The 24,920-nt window shown below is 36.6% G+C and overlaps 3 non-coding genes across 3 annotated transcripts; all 3 read left to right on the top strand.

The window, feature by feature from the left end:
• The first annotated feature begins 3,554 nt into the window (after positions 1 to 3,554).
• Positions 3,555 to 3,626, top strand: TRNAE-UUC (transfer RNA glutamic acid (anticodon UUC)). The gene has a single exon. It is a non-coding gene; the product is annotated as a tRNA-Glu (tRNA).
• An 850-nt stretch (positions 3,627 to 4,476) lies between these two features.
• On the top strand, positions 4,477 to 4,548 carry TRNAA-UGC (transfer RNA alanine (anticodon UGC)). Its single transcript has one exon. It is a non-coding gene; the product is annotated as a tRNA-Ala (tRNA).
• A 17,371-nt stretch (positions 4,549 to 21,919) lies between these two features.
• TRNAA-UGC (transfer RNA alanine (anticodon UGC)) lies at positions 21,920 to 21,991 on the top strand. The gene has a single exon. It is a non-coding gene; the product is annotated as a tRNA-Ala (tRNA).
• Positions 21,992 to 24,920: the final 2,929 nt, after the last annotated feature.

Genomic DNA, 24,920 nt, shown 5'->3' with positions numbered 1-24,920 from the left:
AAACCAATAAAAGTACTCTACAGCAATAGTCAAAGTTGAATACAAATCATAGAAAATCAATCAACTATGATTATATTCAACATTGTCTTCATTCCATTTTTCAAAGTAAAGTTCCCATTGAATGCCTATTGCCATTTTCCTACACTGAGGGAAAACATATGGTAAGTATGAAAAAGTTTTTTTATTTTCAGTTGGAACTGAAGGCGACTACCTGAGCAAAGTTTAATAAAAGAGCGAGACAAATAATATAGCAAAACTAATTAATTAAGTTTGAGAGACAAGTTCAAACACTTTGTGAACAAAAAGAGGATGGACATGGGCTTGGAGGGCAAGCACTTAATGAAATTTCAAAGCATGGAATGATGACAACATATCAACTCTAGATAGATTGTCTGGTGAAGCATTAGATAGCAATGCCCAAGAGGCAATCATAGCATGCATCCTTTGTGCACTTCTACTAAGTTCTGACACTGATGACCAAAGAGAATGTAAGAAAGCCCTCTAGTTAGCAAATCTTGTTCAATATCCACACCATTCATTAGTAAAAGTAGGGGATTCTGATGATAAACCAGTCTCTGATGGAGAACTTTAAGAGCATTCCAATGTTCGGAATGGGCATTTACTTGCATTCTCATCAGACATGAAAACCATAAATTCATTGAAGTCAAGCATGGTATAATGGGTATACTTCCATCTTCTAAGATATCCCAAATAACACTGAAAAGTAGTAAATCTCTAGTGAAATGTAAAGCTGCAATCACTTGTGCATAAGAACATAGCAATTCTAAGGGGAAGTAGCTCAGTGGTAGAGAGCATGCTTTGCATGTATGAGGCCCCAGGTTCAATCCCCGGCATCTCCATGTTTTGCAAAATACAGCTTTTTGCCATATGTAAACTCTCAAGAAGAGCCACAGATAACAAGCAATACAATAAAAGTACTCTACAGCAATTGTCAAAGTTGAATACAAATCATAAAAAATCAATCAAATATGATTATATTCAACATCGTCTTCATTCCATTTTTTAAAGTAAAGTTCCCATTGAATGCCTATTGCCATTCTCCTACACTGTGGGAAAACATATGGTAAGTAGGAAATAGATTTTTTATTTTCAGTGGGAACTGAAGGCGACTACCCAAGCAAAGTTTAATAAAAGAGCGAGACAAATAATATAGCAAAACTAATTGATTAAGATTGAGAGACAAGTTCAAACACTTTGTGAACAAAAAGAGGATGGACATGGGCTTGGAGGGCAAGCACCTAATGAAATTTCAAAGCATGGAATGATGACAACATATCAACTCTAGATAGATTGTCTGGTGAAGCATTAGCTAGCTAGCCCAAGAGGCAGTCATAGCATGCATCCTTTGTGCCCTTCTACTAAGTTCTGACACTGATGACCAAACAGAATGTAAGAAAGCCCTCTAGTTAGCAAAACTTGATCAATATCAACACCATTCATTAGTAAAAGTAGGGGATTCTGATGATAAACCAGTCTCTGATGGAGAACTTTAAGAGCATTCCAAAGTTTGGAATGGGCATCTAATTGCATTCTCATCAGCCATGGAAACCATGAAGTCCTTGAAGTCCAGCATGGTATAATGGTTATCCTTCCATCCTCTAAGATGTCCCTAATAACACTGAAAAGTAGTAAATCTCTTGTGAAATGTAAAGCTGCAATCACTTGTGCATAAGAAAATAGCAGCTCATAGGGGATGTAGCCCAGTGGTAGATCGCATGCTTTGCATGTATGGGGCCCGGGGTTCAATCCCTGGCATCTCCATGTTTTGCAAATCACAGCTTTTTACAAAATGTAAACTCTCTAGAAGAGCCACAGATAACAAGCAAACCAATAAAAGTACTCTACAGCAATAGCCAAAGTTGAACACAAATCATAAAAAATCAATCAAATATGATTATATTCAACATCGTCTTCATTCCATTTTTCAAAGTAAAGTTCCCATTGAATGCCTATTGCAATTCTCCTACACTGAAGAAAAACATATGGTAAGTAGGAAATAGATTGTTTATTTTCAGTGGGAACTGAAGGCGACTACCCGAGCAAAGTTTAATAAAAGAACGAGATAAATAATATTGCAAAACCAATTGATTAAGATTGAGAGACAAGTTCAAACACTTTGTGAACAAAAAGAGGATGGACATGGGCTTGGAGGGCAAGCACTTAATGAAATTTCAAAGCATGGAATGATGACAACATATCAACTATAGATAGATTATCTGGTGAAGCATTAGCTTGCAATACCCAAGAGGCAAATACAGCATGCATCCTTTGTGCCCTTCTACTAAGTTCTGACACTGATGACCAAACAGAAGGTAAGAAAGCCCTCTAGTTAGGAAAACTTGATTAATATCTACACCATTCATTAGTAAAAGTAGGGGATTATGATGATAAACCAGTCTCTGATGGAGAACTTTAAGAGCATTCCAATGTTCGGAATGGGCATCTACTTGCATTCTCATCAGCCATGAAAACCATAAAGTCCTTCAAGTCAAGCATGGTATAATGGTTATACTTCCATCTACTAAGATATCCTTAATAACAATGAAAAGTAGTAAATCTCTAGTGAAATGTAAAGCTGCAATCACTTGTGTATAAAAAATAGCATCTAATAAGGGATGTAGCTCAGAGGTAGAGTGCATGCTTTGCATGTATGAGGCCCCGGGATCAAGCCTTGGCATCTCCTTGTTTTGCAAAATACAGCTTTATACCATATGTAAACTCTCTAGAAGAGCCACAGATAACAAGCAAACCAATAAAAGTACTCTACAGCAAAAGCCAAAGTTGAACACAAATCATAAAAAATAAATCAAATATGATTATATTCAACATCATCTTCATTCCATTTTTCAAAGTAAAGTTCCCATTGAATGCCTATTGCCATTCTCCTACACTGTGGGAAAACATATGGTAAGTAGGAAATAGATATTTTATTTTCAGTGGGAATTGAAGACGACTACCCGAGCAAAGTTTAATGAAAGAGCGAGACAAATAATATAGCAAAACTAATTGATTAAGATTGAGAGACAAGTTCAAACACTTTGTGAACAAAAAGAGGATGGACATGGGCTTGGAGGGCAAGCACTTAATGACATTTCAAAGCATGGAATGATGACAACATATCAACTCTAGATAGATTGTCTGGTGAAGCATTAGCTAGCTAGCCCAAGAGGCAGTCATAGCATGCATCCTTTGTGCCCTTCTACTAAGTTCTGACACTGATGACCAAACAGAATGTAAGAAAGCCCTCTAGTTAGCAAAACTTGATCAATATCAACACCATTCATTAGTAAAAGTAGGGGATTCTGATGATAAACCAGTCTCTGATGGAGAACTTTAAGAGCATTCCAATGTTTGGAATTGGCATCTACTTGCATTCTCATCAGCCATGAAAACCATAAAGTCCTTGAAGTCAAGCATGGTATAATGGTTATACTTCCATCTTCTAAGATATCGCTAATAACACTGAAAAGTAGTAAATCTCTAGTGAAATGTAAAGCTGCAATCACTTCTGTATAAGAAAATAGCATCTCATAAGGGATGTAGCTCAGTGGTAGAGCGCATGCTTTTCATGTATGAGGCACTGGGTTCAATCCCTGGCATCTCCATGTTTTGCAAAATACAGCTTTTTACCATATGTAAACTCTCTAGAAGAGCCACAGATAACAAGCAAACCAATAAAAGTACTCTACAGTAATAGCCAAAGTTGAACACAAATCATAAAAAATCAATCAACTATGATTATATTCAACATCATCTTCCTTCCATTTTTCAAAGTAAAGTTCCCAATGAAGGCCTATTGCCATTCTCCTACACTGTGGGAAAACATATGGTAAGTAGGAAATAGATTTTTTATTTTCAGTGGGAACTGAAGGCGACTACCCGAGCAAAGTTTAATAAAAGAGCGAGACAAATAATATAGCAAAACTAATTGATTAAGATTGAGAGACAAGTTCAAACACTTTGTGAACAAAAAGAGGATGGACATGGGCTTGGAGGGCAAGCACTTAATGAAATTTCAAAGCATGGAATGATGACAACATATCAACTCTAGATAGATTGCCTAGTGAAGCATTAGCTAACTAGCCCAAGAGGCAGTCATAGCATGCATCCTTTGTGCCCTTCTACTAAGTTCTGACACTGATGACCAAACAGAATGTAAGAAAGCCCTCTAGTTAGCAAAACTTGATCAATATCAACACCATTCATTAGTAAAAGTAGGGGATTCTGATGATAAACCAGTCTCTGATGGAGAACTTTAAGAGCATTCCAATGTTTGGAATGGGCATCTACTTGCATTCTCATCAGCCATGAAAACCATAAAATCCTTCAAGTCAAGCATGGTATAATGGTTATACTTCCATCTTCTAAGATATCGCTAATAACACTGAAAAGTAGTAAATCTCTAGTGAAATGTAAAGCTGCAATCACTTGTGTATAAGAAAATAGCATCTCATAAGGGATGTAGCTCAGTGGTAGAGCGCATGCTTTGCATGTATGAGGCCCAGGGTTCAATCCCTGGCATCTCCATGTTTTGCAAAATGCAGATTTATACCATATGTAAACTCTCTAGAAGAGCCACAGATAACAAGCAAACCAATAAAAGTACTCTACAGCAATAGCCATAGTTGAACACAAATCTTAAAAAAACAATCAAATATGATTATATTCAACATCATCTTCATTCCATTTTTCAAAGTAAAGTTCCCATTGAATGCCTATTGCCATTCTCCTACACTGTGGGAAAACATATGGTAAGTAGGAAATAGATTTTTTATTTTCAGTGGGAACTGAAGGCGACTACCCAAGCAAAGTTTAACAAAAGAGCGGGACAAATAATATAGCAAAACTAATTGATTAAGATTGAGAGACAAGTTCAAACACTTTGTGAACAAAAAGAGGATGGACATGGGCTTGGAGGGCAAGCACTTAATGAAATTTCAAAGCATGGAATGATGACAACATATCAACTCTAGATAGATTGTCTGGTGAAGCATTAGCTAGCTAGCCCAAGAGGCAGTCATAGCATGCATCCTTTGTGCCCTTCTACTAAGTTCTGACACTGATGACCAAACAGAATGTAAGAAAGCCCTCTAGTTAGCAAAACTTGAACAATATCCAAACCATTCATTAGTAAAAGTAGGGGATTCTGATGATAAACCAGTCTCTGATGGAGAACTTTAAGAGCATTCCATTGTTCGCAATGGGGATCTCATTGCATTCTCATCAGCTATGAAAACTATAAAGTCCTTGAAGTCAAGCATGGTATAATGGTTATACTTCCATCCTCTAAGATGTCCCTAATAAAACTGAAAAGTAGTAAATCTCTAGTGAAATGTAAAGCTGCAATCACTTGTGCATAAAAAAATAACATCTCATAAGGGATGTAGCTCAGTGGTAGAGCGCATGCTTTGCATGTATGAGTCATCTCCATGTTTTGCAAAACACAGCTTTTTACAATATGTAAACTCTCTAGAAGAATCACAGATAACAAGCAAACCAATAAAAGTACTCTACAGCAATAGCCAAAGTTGAACACAAATCATAAAAAATCAATCAAATATGATTATATTCAACATCGTCTTCATTCCATTTTTCAAAGTAAAGTTCCCATTGAATGCCTATTGCCATTCTCCTACACTGAAGGAAAACATATGGTAAGTAGGAAATAGATTGTTTATTTTCAGTGGGAACTGAAGGCGACTACCCGAGCAAAGTTTAATAAAAGAGCGAGATAAATAATGTAGCAAAACTAATTGATTAAGATTGAGAGACAAGTTCAAACACTTTGTGAACAAAAAGAGGATGGACATGGGCTTGGAGGGCAAGCACTTAATGAAATTTCAAAGCATGGAATGATGACAACATATCAAATCTAGATAGATTGTCTGGTGAAGCATTAGCTAGCTAGCCCAAGAGGCAGTCATAGCATGCATCGTTTGTGCCCTTCTACTAAGTTCTGACACTGATGACCAAACAGAATGTAAGAAAGCCCTCTAGTTAGAAAAACTTGATTAATATCCACACAATTCATTAGTAAAAGTAGGGGATTCTGATGATAAACCAGTCTCTGATGGAGAACTTTAAGAGCATTCCAATGTTCGGAATGGGCATCTCCTTGCATTCTCATCAGCCATGAAAACCATAAAGTCCTTGAAGTCAAGCATGGTATAATGGTTATACTTCCATCTTCTAAGATATCGCTAATAACACTGAAAAGTAGTAAATCTCTAGTGAAATGTAAAGCTGCAATCACTTGTGTATAAGAAAATAGCATCTCATAAGGGATGTAGCTCAGAAGCAGAGAGCATGCTTTGCATGTTTGAGGCCCAGGGTTCAATCCCTGGCATCTCCATGTTTTGCAAAATACAGATTTATACCATATGTAAACTCTCTAGAAGAGCCACAGATAACAAGCAAACCAATAAAAGTACTCTACAGCAATAGCCTTAGTTGAACACAAATCATAAAAAATCAATCAAATATGATTATATTCAACATCATCTTCATTCCATTTTTCAAAGTAAAGTTCCCATTGAATGCCTATTGCCATTCTCCTACACTGTGGGAAAACATATGGTAAGTAGGAAATAGATTTTTTATTTTCAGTGGGAACTGAAGGCGACTACCCAAGCAAAGTTTAATAAAAGAGCGAGACAAATAATATAGCAAAACTAATTGATTAAGATTGAGAGACAAGTTCAAACACTTTGTGAACAAAAAGAGGATGGACATGGGCTTGGAGGGCAAGCACCTAATGAAATTTCAAAGCATGGAATGATGACAACATATCAACTCTAGATAGATTGTCTGGTGAAGCATTAGCTAGCTAGCCCAAGAGGCAGTTATAGCATGCATCCTTTGTGCCCTTCTACTAAGTTCTGACACTGATGACCAAACAGAATGTAAGAAAGCCCTCTAGTTAGCAAAACTTGATCAATATCCAAACCATTCATTAGTAAAAGTAGGGGATTCTGATGATAAACCAGTCTCTGATGGAGAACTTTAAGAGCATTCCATTGTTCGCGATGGGGATCTCATTGCATTCTCATCAGCTATGAAAACTATAAAGTCCTTGAAGTCAAGCATGGTATAATGGTTATACTTCCATCCTCTAAGATGTCCCTAATAAAACTGAAAAGTAGTAAATCTCTAGTGAAATGTAAAGCTGCAATCACTTGTGCATAAAAAAATAACATCTCATAGGGGATGTAGCTCAGTGGTAGAGCACATGCCTTGCATGTATGAGACCCCGGTTTCATTCCCCGGAATCTCTATTTTTTACAAAATACAGCTTTGTACCATATGTAAACTCTCTAGAAGAATCACAGATAACAAGCAAACCAATAAAAGTACTCTACAGCAATAGCCAAAGTTGAACACAAATCATAAAAAATCAATCAAATATGATTATATTCAACATCGTCTTCATTCCATTTTTCAAAGTAAAGTTCCCATTGAATGCCTATTGCCATTCTCCTACACTGAAGGAAAACATATGGTAAGTAGGAAATAGATTGTTTATTTTCAGTGGGAACTGAAGGCGACTACCCGAGCAAAGTTTAATAAAAGAGCGAGATAAATAATGTAGCAAAACTAATTGATTAAGATTGAGAGACAAGTTCAAACACTTTGTGAACAAAAAGAGGATGGACATGGGCTTGGAGGGCAAGCACTTAATGAAATTTCAAAGCATGGAATGATGACAACATAACAACTTTAGATAGATTATCTGGTGAAGCATTAGCTTGCAATACCCAAGAGGCAAATACAGCATGCATCCTTCGTGCCCTTCTACTAAGTTCTGACACTGATGACCAAACAGAATGTAAGAAAGCCCTCTAGTTAGGAAAACTTGATTAATATAAACACCATTCATTAGTAAAAGTAGGGGATTATGATGATAAACCAGTCTCTGATGGAGAACTTTAAGAGCATTCCAATGTTCGGAATGGGCATCTACTTGCATTCTCAACAGCCATGAAAACCATAAAGTCCTTGAAGTCAAGCATGGTATAATGGTTATACTTCCATCTTCTAAGATATCCTTAATAACACTGAAAAGTAGTAAATCTCTAGTGAAATGTAAAGCTGCAATCACTTGTGTATAAGAAATAGCATCTCATAAGGGATGTAGCTCAGAGGTAGAGTGCATGCTTTGCATGTATGAGGCCCCACGTTCAATCCCTGGCATCTCCATGTTTTGCAAAATACAGCTTTATACCATATGTAAACTCTCTAGAAGAGCCACAGATAACAAGCAAACCAATAAAAGTACTCTACAGCAAAAGCCAAAGTTGAACACAAATCATAAAAAATAAATCAAATATGATTATATTCAACATCATCTATATTCCATTTTTCAAAGTAAAGTTCCCATTGAATGCCTATTGCCATTCTCCTACACTGTGGGAAAACATATGGTAAGTAGGAAATAGATATTTTATTTTCAGTGGGAATTGATGACAACTACCCAAGCAAAGTTTAATGAAAGAGCGAGACTAATAATATAGCAAAACTAATTGATTAAGATTGAGAGACAAGTTCAAACACTTTGTGAACAAAAAGAGGATGGACATGGGCTTGGAGGGCAAGCACTTAATGAAATTTCAAAGCATGGAATGATGACAACATATCAACTCTAGATAGATTGCCTAGTGAAGCATTAGCTAACTAGCCCAAGAGGCAGTCTTAGCATGCATCCTTTGTGCCCTTCTACTAAGTTCTGACACTGATGACCAAACAGAATGTAAGAAAGCCCTCTAGTTAGCAAAACTTGATCAATATCCAAACCATTCATTAGTAAAAGTAGGGGATTCTGATGATAAACCAGTGTCTGATGGAGAACTTTAAGAGCATTCCATTGTTCGCAATGGGGATCTCATTGCATTCTCATCAGCTATGAAAACTATAAAGTCCTTGAAGTCAAGCATGGTATAATGGTTATACTTCCATCCTCTAAGATGTCCCTAATAAAACTGAAAAGTAGTAAATCTCTAGTGAAATGTAAAGCTGCAATCACTTGTGCATAAAAAAATAACATCTCATAAGGGATGTAGCTCAGTGGTAGAGCGCATGCTTTGCATGTATGAGGCATCTCCATGTTTTGCAAAATACAGCTTTTTACAATATGTAAACACTCTAGCAGAATCACAGATAACAAGCAAACCAATAAAAGTACTCTACAGCAATAGCCAAAGTTGAACACAAATCATAAAAAATCAATCAAATATGATTATATTCAACATCGTCTTCATTCCATTTTTCAAAGTAAAGTTCCCATTGAATGCCTATTGCCATTCTCCTACACTGAAGGAAAACATATGGTAAGTAGGAAATAGATTGTTTATTTTCAGTGGGAACTGAAGGCGACTATCCGAGCAAAGTTTAATAAAAGAGCGAGATAAATAATATAGCAAAACTAATTGATTAAGATTGAGAGACAAGTTCAAACACTTTGTGAACAAAACGAGGATGGACATGGGCTTGGAGGGCAAGCACTTAATGAAATTTCAAAGCATGGAATGATGACAACATATCAACTTTAGATAGATTATCTGGTGAAGCATTAGCTTGCAATACCCAAGAGGCAAATACAGCATGCATCCTTTGTGCCCTTCTACTAAGTTCTGACTCTGATGACCAAACAGAATGTAAGAAAGCCCTCTAGTTAGGAAAACTTGATTAATATCCACACCATTCATTAGTAAAAGTAGGGGATTATGATGATAAACCAGTCTCTGATGGAGAACTTTAAGAGCATTCCATTGTTCGCAATGGGGATCTCATTGCATTCTCATCAGCTATGAAAACTATAAAGTCCTTGAAGTCAAGCATGGTATAATGGTTATACTTCCATCCTCTAAGATGTCCCTAATAAAACTGAAAAGTAGTAAATCTCTAGTGAAATGTAAAGCTGCAATCACTTGTGCATAAAAAAATAACATCTCATAAGGGATGTTGCTCAGTGGTAGAGCGCATGCTTTGCATGTATGAGGCCCTGGGTTCAATCCCTGCCATCTCCATGTTTTGCAAAACACAGATTTTTACAATATGTAAACTCTCTAGAAGAGCCACAGATAACAAGCAAACCAATAAAAGTACTCTACAGTAATAGCCAAAGTTGAACACAAATCATAAAAAATCAATCAAATATGATTATATTCAACATCATCTTCATTCCATTTTTCAAAGTAAAGTTCCCATTGAATGCCTATTGCCATTCTCCTACACTGTGGGAAAACATATGGTAAGTAGGAAATAGATTTTTTATTATCAGTGGGAACTGAAGGCGACTACCCGAGCAAAGTTTAATAAAAGAGCGAGACAAATAATATAGCAAAACTAATTGATTAAGATTGAGAGACAAGTTCAAACACTTTGTGAACAAAAAGAGGATGGACATGGGCTTGGAGGGCAAGCACTTAATGAAATTTCAAAGCATGGAATGATGACAACATATCAACTCTAGATAGATTGTCTGGTGAAGCATTAGCTAGCTAGCCCAAGAGGCAGTCATAGCATGCATCCTTTGTGCCCTTCTACTAAGTTCTGACACTGATGACCAAACAGAAAGTAAGAAAGCCCTCTAGTTAGCAAAACTTGATCAATATCAACACCATTCAGTAGTAAAAGTAGGGGATTCTGATGATAAACCAGTGTCTGATGGAGAACTTTAAGAGCATTCCAAAGTTTGGAATGGACATCTACTTGCATTCTCATCAGCCATGGAAACCATGAAGTCCTTGAAGTCCAGCATGGTATAATGGTTATCCTTCCATCCTCTAAGATGTCCCTAATAACACTGAAAAGTAGTAAATCTCTTGTGAAATGTAAAGCTGCAATCACTTGTGCATAAGAAAATAGCAGCTCATAGGGGATGTAGCCCAGTGGTAGATCTCATGCTTTGCATGTATGGGGCCTGGGGTTCAATCCCTGGCATCTCCATGTTTTGCAAAATACAGCTTTTTACAAAATGTAAACTCTCCAGAAGAGCCACAGATAACAAGCAAACCAATAAAAGTACTCTACAGCAATAGCCAAAGTTGAACACAAATCATAAAAAATCAATCAAATATGATTATATTCAACATCGTCTTCATTCCATTTTTCAAAGTAAAGTTCCCATTGAATGCCTATTGCCATTCTCCTACACTGAAGGAAAACATATGGTAAGTAGGAAATAGATTGTTTATTTTCAGTGGGAACTGAAGGCGACTACCCGAGCAAAGTTTAATAAAAGAACAAGATAAATAATATAGCAAAACTAATTGATTAAGATTGAGAGACAAGTTCAAACACTTTGTGACCAAAAAGGGGATGGACATGGGCTTGGAGGGCAAGCACTTAATGAAATTTCAAAGCATGGAATGATGACAACATATCAACTTTAGATAGATTATCTGGTGAAGCATTAGCTAGCAATGCCCAAGAGGCAAATACAGTATGCATCGTTTGTGCCCTTCTACTAAGTTCAAACACTGATGACCAAACAGAATGTAAGAAAGCCCTCTAGTTAGGAAAACTTGATTAATATCCACACAATTCATTAGTAAAAGTAGGGGATTCTGATGATAAACCAGTCTCTGATGGAGAACTTTAAGAGCATTCCATTGTTCGCAATGGGGATCTCATTGCATTCTCATCAGCTATGAAAACTATAAAGTCCTTGAAGTCAAGCATGGTATAATGGTTATACTTCCATCCTCTAAGATGTCCCTAATAAAACTGAAAAGTAGTAAATCTCTAGTGAAATGTAAAGCTGCAATCACTTGTGCATAAAAAAATAACATCTCATAAGGGATGTTGCTCAGTGGTAGAGCGCATGCTTTGCATGTATGAGGCCCTGGGTTCAATCCCTGCCATCTCCATGTTTTGCAAAACACAGATTTTTACAATATGTAAACTCTCTAGAAGAGCCACAGATAACAAGCAAACCAATAAAAGTACTCTACAGTAATAGCCAAAGTTGAACACAAATCATAAAAAATCAATCAAATATGATTATATTCAACATCATCTTCATTCCATTTTTCAAAGTAAAGTTCCCATTGAATGCCTATTGCCATTCTCCTACACTGTGGGAAAACATATGGTAAGTAGGAAATAGATTTTTTATTATCAGTGGGAACTGAAGGCGACTACCCGAGCAAAGTTTAATAAAAGAGCGAGACAAATAATATAGCAAAACTAATTGATTAAGATTGAGAGACAAGTTCAAACACTTTGTGAACAAAAAGAGGATGGACATGGGCTTGGAGGGCAAGCACTTAATGAAATTTCAAAGCATGGAATGATGACAACATATCAACTCTAGATAGATTGTCTGGTGAAGCATTAGCTAGCTAGCCCAAGAGGCAGTCATAGCATGCATCCTTTGTGCCCTTCTACTAAGTTCTGACACTGATGACCAAACAGAAAGTAAGAAAGCCCTCTAGTTAGCAAAACTTGATCAATATCAACACCATTCAGTAGTAAAAGTAGGGGATTCTGATGATAAACCAGTGTCTGATGGAGAACTTTAAGAGCATTCCAAAGTTTGGAATGGACATCTACTTGCATTCTCATCAGCCATGGAAACCATGAAGTCCTTGAAGTCCAGCATGGTATAATGGTTATCCTTCCATCCTCTAAGATGTCCCTAATAACACTGAAAAGTAGTAAATCTCTTGTGAAATGTAAAGCTGCAATCACTTGTGCATAAGAAAATAGCAGCTCATAGGGGATGTAGCCCAGTGGTAGATCTCATGCTTTGCATGTATGGGGCCTGGGGTTCAATCCCTGGCATCTCCATGTTTTGCAAAATACAGCTTTTTACAAAATGTAAACTCTCCAGAAGAGCCACAGATAACAAGCAAACCAATAAAAGTACTCTACAGCAATAGCCAAAGTTGAACACAAATCATAAAAAATCAATCAAATATGATTATATTCAACATCGTCTTCATTCCATTTTTCAAAGTAAAGTTCCCATTGAATGCCTATTGCCATTCTCCTACACTGAAGGAAAACATATGGTAAGTAGGAAATAGATTGTTTATTTTCAGTGGGAACTGAAGGCGACTACCCGAGCAAAGTTTAATAAAAGAACAAGATAAATAATATAGCAAAACTAATTGATTAAGATTGAGAGACAAGTTCAAACACTTTGTGACCAAAAAGGGGATGGACATGGGCTTGGAGGGCAAGCACTTAATGAAATTTCAAAGCATGGAATGATGACAACATATCAACTTTAGATAGATTATCTGGTGAAGCATTAGCTAGCAATGCCCAAGAGGCAAATACAGTATGCATCGTTTGTGCCCTTCTACTAAGTTCAAACACTGATGACCAAACAGAATGTAAGAAAGCCCTCTAGTTAGGAAAACTTGATTAATATCCACACAATTCATTAGTAAAAGTAGGGGATTCTGATGATAAACCAGTCTCTGATGGAGAACTTTAAGAGCATTCCAATGTTCGGAATGGGCATCTACTTGCATTCTCATCAGCCATGAAAACCATAAAGTCCTTGAAGTCAAGCATGGTATAATGGTTATACTTCCATCTTCTAAGATATCCCTAATAACACTGAAAAGTAGTAAATCTCTACTGAAATGTAAAGCTGCAATCACTTGTGTATAAGAAAATAGCATCTCATAAGGGATGTATCTCAGTGGTAGAGCGCATGCTTTGCATGTATGAGGCACCGGGTTCAATCCCTGGCATCTCCATGTTTTGCAAAATACAGCTTTTTACCATATGTAAACTCTCTAGAAGAGCCACAGATAACAAGCAAACCAATAAAAGTACTCTACAGTAATAGCCAAAGTTGAACACAAATCATAAAAAATCAATCAAATATGATTATATTCAACATCATCTTCATTCCATTTTTCAAAGTAAAGTTCCCATTGAATGCCTATTGCCATTCTCCTACACTGTGGGAAAACATATGGTAAGTAGGAAATATATTTTTTATTTTCAGTGGGAACTGAAGGCGACTACCCGAGTAAAGTTTAATAAAAGAGCGAGACAAATAATATAGCAAAACTAATTGATTAAGATTGAGAGAAAAGTTCAAACACTTTGTGAACAAAAAGAGGATGGACATGGGCTTGGAGGGCAAGCACTTAATGAAATTTCAAAGCATGGAATGATGACAACATATCAACTCTAGATAGATTGCCTAGTGAAGCATTAGCTAGCTAGCCCAAGAGGCAGTCATAGCATGCATCCTTTGTGCCCTTCTACTAAGTTCTGACACTGATGACCAAACAGAATGTAAGAAAGCCCTCTAGTTAGCAAAACTTGATCAATATCCACACCATTCATTAGTAAAAGTAGGGGATTCTGATGATAAACCAGTCTCTGATTTAGAACTTTAAGAGCATTCCAATGTTTGGAATGGGCATCTACTTGCATTCTCATCAGCCATGAAAACCATAAAGTCCTTGAAGTCAAGCATGGTATAATGGTTATACTTCCATCTTCTAAGATATCGCTAATAACACTGAAAAGTAGTAAATCTCTAGTGAAATGTAAAGCTGCAATCACTTGTGTATAAGAAAATAGCGTCTCATAAGGGATGTAGCTCAGAAGCAGAGAGCATGCTTTGCATGTATGAGGCCCAGGGTTCAATTCCTGGTATCTCCATGTTTTGCAAAATACAGCTTTATACCATATGTAAACTCTCTAGAAGAGCCACAGATAACAAGCAAACCAATAAAAGTACTCTACAGCAATAGCCATAGTTGAACACAAAACATAAAAAATCAATCAAATATGATTATATTCAACATCATCTCCATTCCATTTTTCAAAGTAAAGTTCCCATTGAATACCTATTGCCATTCTCATAAACTGTGGGAAAACATATGGTAAGTAGGAAATAGATTTTTTATTCTCAGTGGGAACTGAAGGCGACTACCCGAGCAAAGTTTAATAAAAGAGCGAGACAAATAATATAGCAAAACTAATTGATTAAGATTGAGAGACAAGTTCAAACACTTTGTGAACAAAAAGAGGATGGACATGGGCTTGGAGGGCAAGCACTTAATGAAATTTCAAAGCATTGAATGATGACAACATATCAACTCTAGATAGATTGTCTGCTGAAGCATTAGCTAGCTAGCCCAAGAGGCAGTCATAGCATGCATCCTTTATGCCCTTCTACTAAGTTCTGACACTGATGACCAAACAGAATGTAAGAAAGCCCTCTAGTTAGCAAAACTTGATCAATATCCACACCATTCATTAGTAAAAGTAGGGGATTCTGATGATAAACCAGTCTCTGATGGAGAACTTTAAGAGCATTCCATTGTTCGCAATGGGGATGTCATTGCATTCTCATCAGCTATGAAAACTATAAAGTCCTTGAAGTCAAGCAAGGTATAATGGTTATACTTCCATCCTCTAAGATGTCCCTAATAAAACTGAAAAGTAGTAAATCTCTAGTGAAATGTAAAGCTGCAATCACTTGTGCATAAAAAAATAACATCTCATAAGGGATGTAGCTCAGTGGTAGAGCGCATGTTTTGCATGTATGAGGCATCTCCATGTTTTGCAAAACACAGCTTTTTACCATATATAAACTCTCTAGAAGAGCCAAAGATAACAAGCAAACCAATAAAAGTACTCTACAGCAATAGTCAAAACTGAATACAAATCATAAAAAATCAATCAAATATGATTAAATTCATCATCGTCTTCATTCCATTTTTCAAAGTAAAGTTCCCATTGAATGCCTATTGCCATTCTCCTACACTGAGGGAAAACATATGGCAAGTAGGAAATAGATTTTTTATTTTCAGTGGAAACTGAAGGCGACTACCCGAGAAAAGTTTAATAAAAGAGCGAGACAAATAATATAGCAAAACTAATTGATTAAGATTGAGAGACAAGTTCAAACACTTTGTGAACAAAAAGAAGATGAACATGGGCTTGGAGGGCAAGCACTTAATGAAATTTCAAAGCATGGAATGATGACAACATATCAACTCTAGATAGATTATCTTGTGAAGCATTAGCTAGCTAGCCCAAGAGGCAGTCATAGCATGCATCCTTTGTGCCCTTCTACTAAGTTCTGACACTGATGACCAAACAGAATGTAAGAAATCCCTCTAGTTAGGAAAACTTGATCAATATCCACACAATTCATTAGTAAAAGTAGGGGATTCTGATGATAAACCAGTCTCTGATGGAGAACTTTAAGAGCGTTCCAATGTTCGGAATGGGGATCTCATTGCATTCTCATCAGCCATGAAAACCATAAAGTCCTTGAAGTCAAGCATGGTATAATGGTTATACTTCCATCCTCTAAGATGTCCCTAATAAAACTGAAAAGTAGTAAATCTCTAGTGAAATGTAAAGCTGCAATCACTTGTGCACAAAATCAAAGCATCTCATAGGGGATGTAGCTCAGTTGTAGAGCGCACGCATTGCATGTATGAGGACCCTGGTTCAATCTCTGGCATCTCCATGATTTGCAAAATACAGCTTTTTGCCATATGTAAACTCTCTAGAAGAGCCAAAGATAACAAGCAAACCAATAAAAGTACTCTACAGCCATAGTCAAAGTTGAATACAAATCATAAAAAATCAATCAAATATGATTATATTCATCATCGTCTTCATTCCATTTTTCAAAGTAAAGGTCCCATTGAATGCCTATTGCCATTCTCCTACACTGTGGGAAAACATATGGTAAGTAGGAAATAGATTTTTTATTTTCAGTGGAAACTGAAGGCGACTACCCGAGCAAAGTTTAATAAAAGAGCGAGACAAATAATATAGCAAAACTAATTGATTAAGATTGAGAGACAAGTTCAAACACTTTGTGAACAAAAAGAAGATGAACATGGGCTTGGAGGGCAAGCACTTAATGAAATTTCAAAGCATGGAATGATGACAACATATCAACTCTAGATAAATTGTCTGGTGAAGCATTAGCTAGCAAGCCCAAGAGGCAGTCATAGCATGCATCCTTTGTGCCCTACTACTAAGTTCTGACACTGATGACCAAACAGAATGTAAGAAATCCCTCTAGTTAGCAAAACTTGATCAATATCCACACCATTCATTAGTTAAAGTAGGGGTTTCTGATGATAAACCCATCTCTGATGGAGAAGTTTAAAGCATTCCAATGTTCGGAATGGGCATCTTCTTGCATTCTCATCAGCCTAGGAAACCATAAAGTTTTTGAAGTCCAGCATGGTATAATGGTCATCCTTCCATCCTCTAAGATGTCCCTAATAACACTGAAAAGTAGTAAATCTCTAGTGAAATGTGAAGCTGCTATCACTTGTGCATAAGAATAAAGCAGCTCATAGGGGATGTATCTCAGTGGTAGAGCGCATGCTTTGAATGTATGAGGCCTCAGGTTCAATACCCGGTATCTCCATGATTGGAAAAATACAGATTTTCCCATATGTAAACTCTCTAGAAGAGCAAAAGATAAGAAGCAAACCAATAAAAGTACTCTACAGCAATAGTCAAAGTTGAATACAAATCATAAAAAATTAATCAAATATGATTATATTCAACATCATCTTTATTCCATTTTTCAAAGTAAAGTTCCCATTGAATGCCTATTGCCATTCTCCTACACTGTGGGAAAACATATGGTAAGTAGGAAATAGATATTTTATTTTCAGTGGGAATTGATGACAACTACCCGAGCAAAGTTTAATGAAAGAGCGAGACAAATAATATAGCAAAACTAATTGATTAAGATTGAGAGACAAGTTCAAACACTTTGTGAACAAAAAGAGGATGGACATGGGCTTGGAGGGCAAGCACTTAATGAAATTTCAAAGCATGGAATGATGACAACATATCAACTCTAGATAGATTGTCTGGTGAAGCATTAGCTAGCTAGCCCAAGAGGCAGTCATAGCATGCATCCTTTGTGCCCTTCTACTAAGTTCTGACACTGATGACCAAACAGAATGTAAAAAAGCCCTCTAGTTAGCAAAACTTGATCAATATCCAAACCATTCATTAGTAAAAGTAGGGGATTCTGATGATAAACCAGTCTCTGATGGAGAACTTTAAGAGCATTCCATTGTTCGCAATGGGGATCTCATTGCATTCTCATCAGCTATGAAAACTATAAAGTCCTTGAAGTCAAGCATGGTATAATGGTTATACTTCCATCCTCTAAGATGTCCCTAATAAAACTGAAAAGTAGTAAATCTCTAGTGAAATGTAAAGCTGCAATCACTTGTGCATAAAAAAATAACTTCTCATAAGCGATGTAGCTCAGTGGTAGAGCGCATGCTTTGCATGTATGAGGCCCTGGGTTCAATCCCTGCCATCTCCATGTTTTGCAAAACACAGATTTTTACAATATGTAAACTCTCTAGAAGAGCCACAGATAACAAGCAAACCAATAAAAGTACTCTACAGTAATAGCCAAAGTTGAACACAAATCATAAAAAATCAATCAAATATGATTATATTCAACATCATCTTCATTCCATTTTTCAAAGTAAAGTTCCCATTGAATGCCTATTGCCATTCTCCTACACTGTGGGAAAACATATGGTAAGTAGGAAATAGATTTTTTATTCTCAGTGGGAACTGAAGGCGACTACCAGAGCAAAGTTTAATAAAAGAGCGAGACAAATAATATAGCAAAACTAATTGATTAAGATTGAGAGACAAGTTCAAACACTTTGTGAACAAAAAGAGGATGGACATGGGCTTGGAGGGCAAGCACTTAATGAAATTTCAAAGCATGGAATGATGACAACATATCAACTCTAGATAGATTGTCTGGTGAAGCATTAGCTAGCTAGCCCAAGAGGCAGTCATAGCATGCATCCTTTGTGCCCTTCTACTAAGTTCTGACACTGATGACCAAACAGAAAGTAAGAAAGCCCTCTAGTTAGCAAAACTTGATCAATATCAACACCATTCAGTAGTAAAAGTAGGGGATTCTGATGATAAACCAGTCTCTGATGGAGAACTTTAAGAGCATTCCAAAGTTTGGAATGGGCATCTACTTGCATTCTCATCAGCCATGGAAACCATGAAGTCCTTGAAGTCCAGCATGGTATAATGGTTATCCTTCCATCCTCTAAGATGTCCCTAATAACACTGAAAAGTAGTAAATCTCTTGTGAAATGTAAAGCTGCAATCACTTGTGCATAAGAAAATAGCAGCTCTTAGGGGATGTAGCCCAGTGGTAGATCTCATGCTTTGCATGTATGGGGCCTGGGGTTCAATCCCTGGCATCTCCATGTTTTGCAAAACACAGCTTTTTACAAAATGTAAACTCTCTAGAAGAGCCACAGATAACAAGCAAACCAATAAAAGTACTCTACAGCAATAGCCAAAGTTGAACACAAATCATAAAAAATCAATCAAATATGATTATATTCAACATCGTCTTCATTCCATTTTTCAAAGTAAAGTTCCCATTGAATGCCTATTGCCATTTTCCTACACTGAAGGAAAACATATGGTAAGTAGGAAATAGATTGTTTATTTTCAGTGGGAACTGAAGGCGACTACCCGAGCAAAGTTTAATAAAAGAACAAGATAAATAATATAGCAAAACTAATTGATTAAGATTGAGAGACAAGTTCAAACACTTTGTGACCAAAAAGGGGATGGACATGGGCTTGGAGGGCAAGCACTTAATGAAATTTCAAAGCATGGAATGATGACAACATATCAACTTTAGATAGATTATCTGGTGAAGCATTAGCTAGCAATGCCCAAGAGCAAATACAGTATGCATCGTTTTTGCCCTTCTACTAAGTTCAAACACTGATGACCAAACAGAATGTAAGAAAGCCCTCTAGTTAGGAAAACTTGATTAATATCCACACAATTCATTAGTAAAAGTAGGGGATTCTGATGATAAACCAGTCTCTGATGGAGAACTTTAAGAGCATTCCAATGTTCGGAATGGGCATCTCCTTGCATTCTCATCAGCCATGAAAACCATAAAGTCCTTGAAGTCAAGCATGGTATAATGGTTATACTTCCATCTTCTAAGATATCGCTAATAACACTGAAAAGTAGTAAATCTCTAGTGAAATGTAAAGCTGCAATCACTTGTGTATAAGAAAATAGCATCTCATAAGGGATGTAGCTCAGAAGCAGAGAGCATGCTTTGCATGTTTGAGGCCCAGGGTTCAATCCCTGGCATCTCCATGTTTTGCAAAATACAGATTTATACCATATGTAAACTCTCTAGAAGAGCCACAGATAACAAGCAAACCAATAAAAGTACTCTACAGCAATAGCCTTAGTTGAACACAAATCATAAAAAATCAATCAAATATGATTATATTCAACATCATCTTCATTCCATTTTTCAAAGTAAAGTTCCCATTGAATGCCTATTGCCATTCTCCTACACTGTGGGAAAACATATGGTAAGTAGGAAATAGATTTTTTATTTTCAGTGGGAACTGAAGGCGACTACCCAAGCAAAGTTTAATAAAAGAGCGAGACAAATAATATAGCAAAACTAATTGATTAAGATTGAGAGACAAGTTCAAACACTTTGTGAACAAAAAGAGGATGGACATGGGCTTGGAGGGCAAGCACCTAATGAAATTTCAAAGCATGGAATGATGACAACATATCAACTCTAGATAGATTGTCTGGTGAAGCATTAGCTAGCTAGCCCAAGAGGCAGTTATAGCATGCATCCTTTGTGCCCTTCTACTAAGTTCTGACACTGATGACCAAACAGAATGTAAGAAAGCCCTCTAGTTAGCAAAACTTGATCAATATCCAAACCATTCATTAGTAAAAGTAGGGGATTCTGATGATAAACCAGTCTCTGATGGAGAACTTTAAGAGCATTCCATTGTTCGCAATGGGGATCTCATTGCATTCTCATCAGCTATGAAAACTATAAAGTCCTTGAAGTCAAGCATGGTATAATGGTTATACTTCCATCCTCTAAGATGTCCCTAATGAAACTGAAAAGTAGTAAATCTCTAGTGAAATGTAAAGCTGCAATCACTTGTGCATAAAAAAATAACATCTCATAAGGGATGTAGCTCAGTGGTAGAGCGCATGCTTTGCATGTATGAGGCATCTCCATGTTTTGCAAAACACAGCTTTTTACAATATGTAAACTCTCTAGAAGAATCACAGATAACAAGCAAACCAATAAAAGTACTCTACAGCAATAGCCAAAGTTGAACACAAATCATAAAAAATCAATCAAATATGATTATATTCAACATCGTCTTCATTCCATTTTTCAAAGTAAAGTTCCCATTGAATGCCTATTGCCATTCTCCTACACTGAAGGAAAACATATGGTAAGTAGGAAATAGATTGTTTATTTTCAGTGGGAACTGAAGGCGACTACCCGAGCAAAGTTTAATAAAAGAGCGAGATAAATAATGTAGCAAAACTAATTGATTAAGATTGAGAGACAAGTTCAAACACTTTGTGAACAAAAAGAGGATGGACATGGGCTTGGAGGGCAAGCACTTAATGAAATTTCAAAGCATGGAATGATGACAACATAACAACTTTAGATAGATTATCTGGTGAAGCATTAGCTTGCAATACCCAAGAGGCAAATACAGCATGCATCCTTCGTGCCCTTCTACTAAGTTCTGACACTGATGACCAAACAGAATGTAAGAAAGCCCTCTAGTTAGGAAAACTTGATTAATATAAACACCATTCATTAGTAAAAGTAGGGGATTATGATGATAAACCAGTCTCTGATGGAGAACTTTAAGAGCATTCCAATGTTCGGAATGGGCATCTACTTGGATTCTCAACAGCCATGAAAACCATAAAGTCCTTGAAGTCAAGCATGGTATAATGGTTATACTTCCATCTTCTAAGATATCCTTAATAACACTGAAAAGTAGTAAATCTCTAGTGAAATGTAAAGCTGCAATCACTTGTGTATAAGAAATAGCATCTCATAAGGGATGTAGCTCAGAGGTAGAGTGCATGCTTTGCATGTATGAGGCCCCAGGTTCAATCCCTGGCATCTCCATGTTTTGCAAAATACAGCTTTATACCATATGTAAACTCTCTAGAAGAGCCACAGATAACAAGCAAACCAATAAAAGTACTCTACAGCAAAAGCCAAAGTTGAACACAAATCATAAAAAATAAATCAAATATGATTATATTCAACATCATCTATATTCCATTTTTCAAAGTAAAGTTCCCATTGAATGCCTATTGCCATTCTCCTACACTTTGGGAAAACATATGGTAAGTAGGAAATAGATATTTTATTTTCAGTGGGAATTGATGACAACTACCCAAGCAAAGTTTAATGAAAGAGCGAGACTAATAATATAGCAAAACTAATTGATTAAGATTGAGAGACAAGTTCAAACACTTTGTGAACAAAAAGAGGATGGACATGGGCTTGGAGGGCAAGCACTTAATGAAATTTCAAAGCATGGAATGATGACAACATATCAACTCTAGATAGATTGCCTAGTGAAGCATTAGCTAACTAGCCCAAGAGGCAGTCATAGCATGCATCCTTTGTGCCCTTCTACTAAGTTCTGACACTGATGACCAAACAGAATGTAAGAAAGCTCTCTAGTTAGCAAAACTTGATCAATATCCAAACCATTCATTAGTAAAAGTAGGGGATTCTGATGATAAACCAGTCTCTGATGGAGAACTTTAAGAGCATTCCATTGTTCGCAATGGGGATCTCATTGCATTCTCATCAGCTATGAAAACTATAAAGTCCTTGAAGTCAAGCATGGTATAATGGTTATACTTCCATCCTCTAAGATGTCCCTAATAAAACTGAAAAGTAGTAAATCTCTAGTGAAATGTAAAGCTGCAATCACTTGTGCATAAAAAAATAACATCTCATAAGGGATGTAGCTCAGTGGTAGAGCGCATGCTTTGCATGTATGAGGCATCTCCATGTTTTGCAAAATACAGCTTTTTACAATATGTAAACACTCTAGCAGAATCACAGATAACAAGCAAACCAATAAAAGTACTCTACAGCAATAGCCAAAGTTGAACACAAATCATAAAAAATCAATCAAATATGATTATATTCAACATCGTCTTCATTCCATTTTTCAAAGTAAAGTTCCCATTGAATGCCTATTGCCATTCTCCTACACTGAAGGAAAACATATGGTAAGTAGGAAATAGATTGTTTATTTTCAGTGGGAACTGAAGGCGACTATCCGAGCAAAGTTTAATAAAAGAGCGAGATAAATAATATAGCAAAACTAATTGATTAAAATTGAGAGACAAGTTCAAACACTTTGTGAACAAAATGAGGATGGACATGGGCTTGGAGGGCAAGCACTTAATGAAATTTCAAAGCATGGAATGATGACAACATATCAACTTTAGATAGATTATCTGGTGAAGCATTAGCTTGCAATACCCAAGAGGCAAATACAGCATGCATCCTTTGTGCCCTTCTACTAAGTTCTGACTCTGATGACCAAACAGAATGTAAGAAAGCCCTCTAGTTAGGAAAACTTGATTAATATCCACACCAATCATTAGTAAAAGTAGGGGATTATGATGATAAACCAGTCTCTGATGTAGAACTTTAAGAGCATTCCATTGTTCGCAATGGGGATCTCATTGCATTCTCATCAGCTATGAAAACTATAAAGTCCTTGAAGTCAAGCATGGTATAATGGTTATACTTCCATCCTCTAAGATGTCCCTAATAAAACTGAAAAGTAGTAAATCTCTAGTGAAATGTAAAGCTGCAATCACTTGTGCATAAAAAAATAACATCTCATAAGGGATGTTGCTCAGTGGTAGAGCGCATGCTTTGCATGTATGAGGCCCTGGGTTCAATCCCTGCCATCTCCATGTTTTGCAAAACACAGATTTTTACAATATGTAAACTCTCTAGAAGAGCCACAGATAACAAGCAAACCAATAAAAGTACTCTACAGTAATAGCCAAAGTTGAACACAAATCATAAAAAATCAATCAAATATGATTATATTCAACATCATCTTCATTCCATTTTTCAAAGTAAAGTTCCCATTGAATGCCTATTGCCATTCTCCTACACTGTGGGAAAACATATGGTAAGTAGGAAATAGATTTTTTATTATCAGTCTGAACTGAAGGCGACTACCCGAGCAAAGTTTAATAAAAGAGCGAGACAAATAATATAGCAAAACTAATTGATTAAGATTGAGAGACAAGTTCAAACACTTTGTGAACAAAAAGAGGATGGACATGGGCTTGGAGGGCAAGCACTTAATGAAATTTCAAAGCATGGAATGATGACAACATATCAACTCTAGATAGATTGTCTGGTGAAGCATTAGCTAGCTAGCCCAAGATGCAGTCATAGCATGCATCCTTTGTGCCCTTCTACTAAGTTCTGACACTGATGACCAAACAGAAAGTAAGAAAGCCCTCTAGTTAGCAAAACTTGATCAATATCAACACCATTCAGTAGTAAAAGTAGGGGATTCTGATGATAAACCAGTGTCTGATGGAGAACTTTAAGAGCATTCCAAAGTTTGGAATGGGCATCTACTTGCATTCTCATCAGCCATGGAAACCATGAAGTCCTTGAAGTCCAGCATGGTATAATGGTTATCCTTCCATCCTCTAAGATGTCCCTAATAACACTGAAAAGTAGTAAATCTCTTGTGAAATGTAAAGCTGCAATCACTTGTGCATAAGAAAATAGCAGCTCATAGGGGATGTAGCCCAGTGGTAGATCTCATGCTTTGCATGTATGGGGCCTGGGGTTCAATCCCTGGCATCTCCATGTTTTGCAAAATACAGCTTTTTACAAAATGTAAACTCTCTAGAAGAGCCACAGATAACAAGCAAACCAATAAAAGTACTCTACAGCAATAGCCAAAGTTGAACACAAATCATAAAAAATCAATCAAATATGATTATATTCAACATCGTCTTCATTCCATTTTTCAAAGTAAAGTTCCCAT

The sequence above is a fragment of the Taudactylus pleione genome, unplaced genomic scaffold (assembly GCF_031769625.1).
Source record: "Taudactylus pleione unplaced genomic scaffold, aTauple2 ptg000070l, whole genome shotgun sequence".
Lineage (NCBI taxonomy): Eukaryota > Metazoa > Chordata > Amphibia > Anura > Myobatrachidae > Taudactylus > Taudactylus pleione.
The sequence above is the reverse complement of the archived record's forward strand: the minus strand, read 5'-3'. Positions and strand labels throughout refer to the sequence as shown.